At 39.8% G+C, this 9043-nt stretch overlaps 1 long non-coding RNA gene across 1 annotated transcript; it reads left to right on the forward strand.

Annotated features, from left to right (window-relative positions):
- The first annotated feature begins 867 nt into the window (after window positions 1-867).
- On the forward strand, window positions 868-1806 carry LOC110675644. Its single transcript, XR_002499673.1, has 2 exons — window positions 868-1083; window positions 1144-1806. It is a non-coding gene; the product is annotated as an uncharacterized LOC110675644 (long non-coding RNA).
- Window positions 1807-9043: the final 7237 nt, after the last annotated feature.

The raw sequence follows: 9043 nt of genomic DNA on the forward strand, positions 1-9043 counted from the left end.
GTTTTTGCAAGTGCTCGCCGCATCAAAACAAAGGCGCCACTGTATATGGGATTTAACATTGTGACAGCATTGCTGTTCTGTCAAACACACAAGGCTACGGTGGCGCTATCTATGCTTTCCATAGCGGCCGTTTTGGTTATTTTAATGATCCATTACTGAGCGATCGGTAATTATTTACCGAAAATCTGTAATTTCGGACCGGCGCTTTTTTCCCGGAAGATTGTTTTTAACATGAAAAAAAAAAACAAACATATAGGATTCACTACACTTTATTAACAGTAGTAATTATCTATTGTAATTTACTATTGTCACTAGGCTAGGCACTTGCCGCATAGAAAAACACAGTTTGCCATACATTGCAAACAATAATTTTCTTATAGCTGTAAAGGGTAATGTTTCACAAACAGTAGCTTTCATGTTGGACAATATTAAATTTAAAGCATTAGATTATTAAAAATGGTTTGAGTAATCCATATCAAATAGTAACATCATTTCAAAATGGGTGGAAACGGTAAAATTATATAGGGGTTGCGACTCGTAAGAAACAGTGGAGCTACAAGGCCACCATTTGCCGAATGATTTGCGCTTCTACCATATATTACCAAATTAATACATTACAGCAAACGGTTGGTTTGAGCGAGCAGCCTTTATTATACACGCTCACAAAAAACCAATTAGTAGTGTTAAAGTTGGACAGTAATGAAATATTTAATTTATCCAAATAACTTTATTTACGTGACTCTATCACGCAAGTGCACAAAACATGAACAATTCTTTTTTTGCACATCCCAAGGAAATACATGTGTAATGAACAACAAAATTGTGTTGTTTAACTTTTCCAGTAAAGGTGAGTAAATGAAAAAAAAACTTTTTTCGAAATTTAAAACTACACCTGCGTGGTGTTTTTTTTAGCGTGTTCCTATGCCTGTGTGCCAAAAACAAAAACCAAATATCCTTGCGGTGCCACAAAATTTTCATCTCCGGTTTTTGCCAGCGTTTATATGTATATAGACCCTGATTTCTGCTTGTTTTGTGCTACAAAATCTATATTACTATCCGGTACCGGATCCAGAACTGCAGCTGGTAAGTATCCGTTTCAAATCGGCCTACAACGGGACTAAATTTCTTCTCTCCCCATCAAAGGATTCGCAATGCTGACGCTGAGCAAAAGGCAGATGTGAACCGACAACACCTCCGTGGCAACCTCCTCCAAGCCGATACGCGACACGTTCCGGTCTCCGCAACCAGAGATCATTAGATCATTAGATCTCCAGCAGCAGGATGGATCCTTACATCCTTTATTGTACCAGAACGGCATGAAGCTACCGCACAGAGAAACTACTGGTTCGGGGAACCAGTTGGAATCGATTTTCATGGTCGTTTTGTGCTCTTCGTCACAGGGGGTTTTGTCGACCAATTCTTGCAAAATTCATCAGTAGGCCCCATTCACAAATTTCATAACGCTAGAGGGGGTGGGTGGGTGTTGTCAGGATGTTACGGCTCATACAAAACTCGTAAAATATTCATACAAAATGCGTTACGAGGGGGTGGGTGGGTATTGAAAATGGCCATTTTCGGCGTTATGAAATTTGTGAATGAACCCAGTAAGATGCTAATAGTATCGATGCAAGTTTTTAGCCCAATAGCTTACAAAAAACCTCCTGTGACGGAAAGAACAAAGCTGCCGAAAATACTAGTCATACTAGCTCGGCACACAGACAATATGATGTGAAAATTTATTCCATATAGACAAAAAAGAGTGGAGTGCAATTTTAAATCAATCAATAATAAACAATCTAAATAAAAGTGTGTTCGCCATTTTTGACGTAGAAGTACGTCTTTCTTCTCTATACAGGAGTGAAATTGGAATTTCAAAACCAGGAGCGTTACGTTGGCATGAAATATTTTAAACGTTTATAACTTTGCACTGGCTTAACGGAATTTCTTGATTAGCACCTCAATCGAAAGCCAAGACATCAAAGCTTCATGTCGTTTACTTACTGAATCCCACATACCTGTCTAAATAGTTTAATAACTGTTTTAAAAGAGAACGTTGATTTCAAGCAAATCTATAAATAGGGGTGGTTAGAGAAAATTTGACGTCATTTGCTTTTCACTCTCCGATTGGCTCGCATCTCAGCAGGCGACAGATCGGCTTGCTCTGACCGGACGTGCTTTTCAGGCACAGACATCGATAGCGAAGGACGCTCCCGTTTGTCTTGCTTCGCTCAAATCAAACTGTCGAGCGAGCGAGAGAAGATGCTGTCCGAAGCTAAAGCCATCACCGCTGCCGCCGCCTAGAAGAAGAAGAGGAAGCAGTCCACAGGAGAAATTGCGGTCGAACTGTGAACACGGTCGGGCGAGTCATTCTCGCTTTGTGGATCACCGCTTGTTTGCGTTCACCCAGCCATCGTCATCGCCGCCGCAAATTTCATCGGCCGAGAAGCTGTTGACCCGCGCTTCAAAATTTCGACTCGTGATGAAATCATCATTGGTGGTCAAGGAGCAATCCCGTTAGGAGCAAATACCAGAAGCCCCCTGAATTTTGCTGGTCCGAGCAGTGTTATTTATCCGTAACAACATCGAAGCTAACAAAGCCATCGGTTCTTTTCAGAGCCATCAAATTTGTGGAAAAGAGTTAAAAGAGAAATATTTCCGACTTTATTTATAACTTCTAATATTCCTAAATCAATTTCACGGCTTCATACAAAATTTCATTTATCATGAATAATTTATGACTCAACCATTTGAGATTGTACTCGCGAACGCTGCTGCAGTGCCGTCGGAGTGAGTGCTCAACATTTCACAACGATTGCAAAATAGAGTGGCTTTTCCAACAGCGCCTTTTATGTTTCATATTTTATGGGAACACTTTGATTAGGAAAATTATCCCATGTGACAAAATTGCGACATATTTAGAATGCTTTTGAAAAGACATTCTCATTGAACAATTGTAATAATTTTGGCACCCATGGATCAGAAATTTACCGTCATTATAAAGAAAACTATTAATTATCAATAGCTCGTATTGAATATTTAGGGAATGCCAATCATTCCAACAATTCATGTTCGACCAATTTCTCACGTAATAGTATTCTCCGCAATGTTCAAGTAATTCCAAGCCCAACACATTATTGGCACATACCCATTTCCCAGATTGGTCGTTCAGAAAGCGAAGAGCACAAAAGGGAGGAGCATCATCTGCTATTCCAAGGTTATAAAACATGCTGCCTTCGTTGGATTCAGTTTCATTCCATTTCCGCTTTCGAGCTGGTAAGAGCTCCTCCGAACTTGCTTAGCGAGAAGTACCTCGCTGCTAGAAGCCTGCTGAGCTGTTAATCCAGAATCTGGTTTGTGAAATCGCTCAAGATTTCAAGATTGAGCTACGTTTCCAGATTTCAACTAAATCCCTGTGATCTGCTACCCTGTTTCTGTTGTGCACCCATGAATTATTCAGCTGGTTTGTTGAATAAACAGAGAACTTATTCACTTCTTTTTCTTCTTGGCATAACGTCCTCACTGGAACAGAGCCTGCTTCTCAGCTTAGTGATACTTCCACAGTTATTAACTGAGAGCTTTCTTTGCCAAAGTTTCCATTTTTGCATTCGTATATCGTGTGACAGGTACGATTATACTCTATGCCAAGGGAAGTCAAGAAAATTTCCATTCCGAAAAGATCCTGGACCGACCGGGAATCGAACCAAGACACCTTCAGCATGGCTTTGCTTTGTAGCCGCGGACACTAACCACTCGACTAAGGAAGGCCCCAACTTATTCGCATGCATTTGCAACTTTTTCGATTTTCCATACAAAATGACCAACTTTGGTAAGTTACATCTCAGTTATTATGGAAATATTTTCGAATGAAACTTTCACAGAACATCAGATGTAACTTGAATTTTAACATATATTTTTGAATAATTTTTCCAATCACAAGTTTATAAGTAATAACGGTTTGACTAAACTGTAATTTTCGACGAAAAATTCAAAACTTTTTATCTTAAAATTTCATAGCCTTACACAAAAACTGTCTTCAGCAAACTTATTCATCTCGTCAAAGTCTACAACTTTGCTGAAGATACCATGAAGCTATTCCTTCAATATGTTTAGTTATGTCAATCATAAAAAATCGTCAAAATATTCACTTTAGTCAAACCGTAACTGCTTTTCAACGTGTGATTGGAAAAATCACTCAAAAACATATGTTAAAATTTAAGTTATGTCTGATATTCTGTGAAAATTTCATTCAAATCGGTCCATAAATAACTGAGATATAGTTTATCAAAGTCGGTCATTTTGCATGAAAAATCAATAGAGTTGCCTTTTTTTCTCAGCGAAGAATTACACCATCAACGAAAATAGCGCGAAAGCAATAACCAATCGCGTGCGAGTAGCGAACGGAGTGACGAAACAATCAAGGGAGAGCCCCACCACTCGCCATCGGTGAACGGAGCTCGAGCAAATAAAACCACTGGTTGTTCTGCTCCCAGCTCATTCACAAATCGAACGACATAACGAACGGATCAAGCAGCGGAGCAGCAAAGAAGAGCGCGTGAAAGCCACAGCAGTGTGCGAGTAGCGAACGGAACCAGAGATCAACGAAGCGAAAGCAACAACTGAAAATCATTCAGTGGACGGATTAGTAGTTAGCGCGAACCGGCGACCTGTTGGAAAGTAACGCCAGCGAAATATACACCATCTGCCTCTCCTTACCATTCATATTCTTGTATATGATGAATTCAATGAAATGGTTTGGTTTGGCGATGAAGCAAAGAGTTATTAAGGATGATTGTACTTAACAAAGAGTTGTTGATAAATATTCCAATCAATAAGAGTTGTTTTGAAAAAGTTCACTTTCATCAGAATTTTCCTCGGAAAATTTCTGCTTTACCAAAGAGTTGGTAATGAAATTCCTGCAGTAAAGGGTCGAGTTTCTCCCCACGAATATATCCAGCCAGGACCAGTCATGGAGGACAATCCATCCAGAGCATCATGGCCCCCGCTTCCAAAATTCTCGAGTACGGAAATTGGAAAATGTATTAAAATTGCGACATTAAAATCAATAAATTGTTTCTTGACCAATTGTAATGAGCAACTATTGATCTGAATTGATTTTCTACATGTTGTTTATTACGTTAATCTGAGAAATAGGCTATATGAAATTGATTTCTTGGCAAGGGATGTACAAGATGAGCATTATGCTGTTGTTGCATCCCGACGGCACTGCAGCAGCGTTCTTGGAACATCCTCAAATTGTCGTATTGTCGATTATTCGTGATAAATCAGATATTGTATGATGCTACGAGATGAATTAAGAGATTATAGCAAGTTTTTGGTAAGCACATTAAGAAATATTACTAGCTATATTATCACGAGAAGTTCTTACTAGCTCGAAAGTGTAAATGAAATGAACCGAATCATGTTGTTGTTACAGAGGGATTTTAATCCGAAGGTCATTCGTCCCTTAAATGAACCGAATCTGTCAAAGATAGTATGTTTTACATAATTTGAATTGCAGACGATGCTCCTCCCTTTCGTATTCTTCGCCTTCTTCTGATTGACCAATCTAGGATAAGGTACATGAAGTTGATGTCTTGGTTAGGGATTTACATATCTTGGAAAATTCACATGCGCGTTCGTATGGACAGTAAAAATATCAACATTATTTTAATAGCTTACAATAAATTAAAATCACGCATGATATTCAATAGTTTTCTTTATTATGACGGTAAATTTCTGATCCATGGGTGCCAAAATTATTACAATTGTTCAATGAGAATGTCTATTCGAATGCATTCTTAAAATGTCGCAATTTTGTTACATGTGATAATTTTGCTAATCAAAGTGTTCCCACAAAATATGGAACATCAAAGACGCTGTTGGAAATGCCACTCTATTTTACAATTGTTTTGGAATGTTGAGCACTCACCCCGACGGCACTACAGCAGCGTCCGCGATTACAGTCTCAAAATGTTTAGTCATAAATTATTCATGACAAATGAAATTTTGTATGAAGCTGTGAAATTGATTTAGGAATATAAGAAGTCATATATAAAGTCGGAAATATTTCTCTTTTAACTCTTTTACACCAATTTGATGGCCCTGAAAAGGGCCGATGGCTTTGTTAGCTTTGATGCTCTTACAGATAAATAACACTGCGGGATGTTATCAGTTGATTGCCATGGTCAAACGGGGAATCCTCAACTCAAATGTATAAATTTGAGCAAGTTATTTGCTTATACGACGAACCGAAAGATTCGTGGCGTGGATGACGCACAACAATAACAGGTAGTGGATCACCGGGCTTAAGTTGAAATCTGATGATGGCGGCGATGACGATGGCTGGGTGAACGCAAACAAGCGGTGAAGCACAAAGCGAGAATGACTTGCCCGACCGTGTTCACAGTTCGACCGCAAATTTTCCTGTGGACTGCTTCCTCTTCTTCTTCTTCTTCTTGGCGGCGGCAGCGGTGATGACTTTGGCTTCGGACGGCATCTTCTATCGCTCGCTCGACAGTTTGATTTGAGCGAAGCAAGACAAACGGGGAAGTCCTTCCAGGTCCGTCCCACTCGGGCTCAGATTGGGTACCACTTCTAGTACTGCATTTGGTCCCTCGGTAGTGCAAAAGGTACCCAAGTTTGACAGATCGCAGTGCACTTTGAACGGCATTCTAGATTACCTTATGTGCCATAAAATTTTGGGTAACTGCAAGGGACATGGGGGTCTTTAATTTGTCTTTGGTCCTTCGCTATCGAAGTCTGTGCCTGAGAAGCACGCCCGGTCAGAGCAAGACGATCTGTTGCCTGCTGAGATGCGATCCAAGCGGAGAATGGAAAGCAAATGACGTCAAATTTTCTCTAGCCACCCCTATTTATAGATTTGCTTGAAATCAACGTTCTCTTCTAAAACAGTTATTAAACTATTTAGACAGTTATGTGGGATTCAGTAAGTAAACGACATGACCCTTTGATGTCTTATCTTTCAATTGAGGTGCCATTCCAGGAATTTTGTTAAACCAGAAAACAGTTATAAGAGTTCAAAATATTTCATGCCAACGTAAGGCTCTTGGTTTTGAAACTCCAATTTCACTCCTGTATAGAGAATTTTTATTTTACTTTCAAACTGTACGGCATAATCAAATGCAAACGCATTCAGTTCCCGATGGTTAGCGCCTGTGCTTTTACTGTTCATAAGTCGCAAGGTGGAACTTTCCCCGAGGTCGTGTACGACTATGACAAAAGCCAGGATCAGCAATTGGTATATGTTGGTTTGTCGCGGGTTACTTCACTGCAAGGGCTATTTTTGACAAACTCTTCCAATTTTTTGACGTTGGATAACGTCTTACGGCAAAATACTGGGGTACAATTTCGAAAAACGAAAAATCGCTCGCGTCACGAAAAGTTGTTAGATTTTGACTTTTAATAATTTACTAACGCCCGGATAGATTTTCAAGATTCTTGCACCAATCGATTGGAAATCTTTCAAATCTACTCCAACAATGAAAACTATTGATTATCATGACTAAACTATTGAAAAATTGGGAAATATCGAAGCATGTCTTATTTTTTATAGAAAAGCCCATTTTTCTTGTGTATTCCTGACACAGACATCATTGCGCGATATCTTAGCCACTTTCGTCATTCAAAGGGAAACGCCCTTTTCGGTCTTCTTCTTACTTCTCTTTATTATCTCGTGTTCAGTCGAAGCCAACCAAACTCGACTTCACGCGCGCATCAGTCAATCGTTGACCAGCAACCGGAGAAGGACTCATATCGGAATAAAATTTACACGTTCGTCGCTGTTGCTGCTGTTTATTCCCAAGCTAAAAGCTGCGGGTTCCGTGTAATCGCTCATCATGGCCCTTGGCATCCAGCTAGCCCATCGAATTCGTGGAGAATGCGTCCAGAAACCTTGATAATTACCGTCGGAGGAGTGAGCAAACCATCGAATACAAGGATGGACAAGAGAGCACAAAATTACCGACCGCATTTAAATTTAATCGTTTTCGGTAATCTTTTGGTGTGTTCCTGTCTAACAATGGAATGAAAACCCAGTTTGATCGACGGTGACTACCACCAACCGTCCTTTTCAGGACGACAATTTCATTTTAAAAGAGTTGTGAGAATTTTCCACCGTGAAGAGCGACATTACTGATGATTGAATGTGATTGATTCAGATTTTGGTCAGTCATTTGCACGCAACCATAAATGGGAAATAAATTTCCAATTGTGCGCGCGGGGCGATCCTCGACAGTGTGTGCATGAGTCGGATAAATTGCGAACGGCACTTGAATGAAGAATTCCTCCCGGTTTGTTTCGCATTTAGAGATGATCGCATAATGCCGTTGTCGCCGTCGCTACCTAAATGATACTAGAGCGATCAGTATCAACTCGTCGAACACAGAGCTAAAACTAATAAGCAACTGCTTTGTTGACGTTTCGATTTGGTAAGACATTGTCGAACGAATGGAAATACGCACACAGAAAAGACTGCCACCGCCGCCCGACCCGAACGACGGGAACCTATGTTAAACTTTGTTTGCCATTTATCTCCGTTGAAAACTAATCATCCGAAACTATAATTGATAACTAAATAAATTATTGAATCAATTCTGGCCCTGAAAAGGGCAGTTGTTTGAAATTGTGCTTCAATGCAATTTCAGCACGTTCGCCACGGATACGACGAGTATCGAAAGGCTTCGGAACCCACTTAAGCAATCAATCTTAGTGGATCATGCGTGGACCTTCAAGCGGAATATTTGTTTGTTGAGCAAAAGTTATCGCTCATGCTTCTTCTTCCATCGACTGGTTGAAGAGTTAATCGAACCAACCATATAATAACACAAAATGTTCTTAATAGGTCAACAATGGCATGCAACAAATAGTGTGAAAATTGATTAGAAGAGCACTTATTTTCGACCTACAAGAATTCTGTGCCAATTTTCGGATTTTCATACAAAGTAGGCCAAAACCGTATCGAAAATCGGTCGAAAGTGTTGGGTCGAAAATTGGTGCTGTTCTCTCAGAAATCTTTCATAAATTC

Source organism: Aedes aegypti, chromosome 2, assembly GCF_002204515.2.
Source record: "Aedes aegypti strain LVP_AGWG chromosome 2, AaegL5.0 Primary Assembly, whole genome shotgun sequence".
Taxonomy (NCBI): Eukaryota; Metazoa; Arthropoda; class Insecta; order Diptera; family Culicidae; genus Aedes; species Aedes aegypti.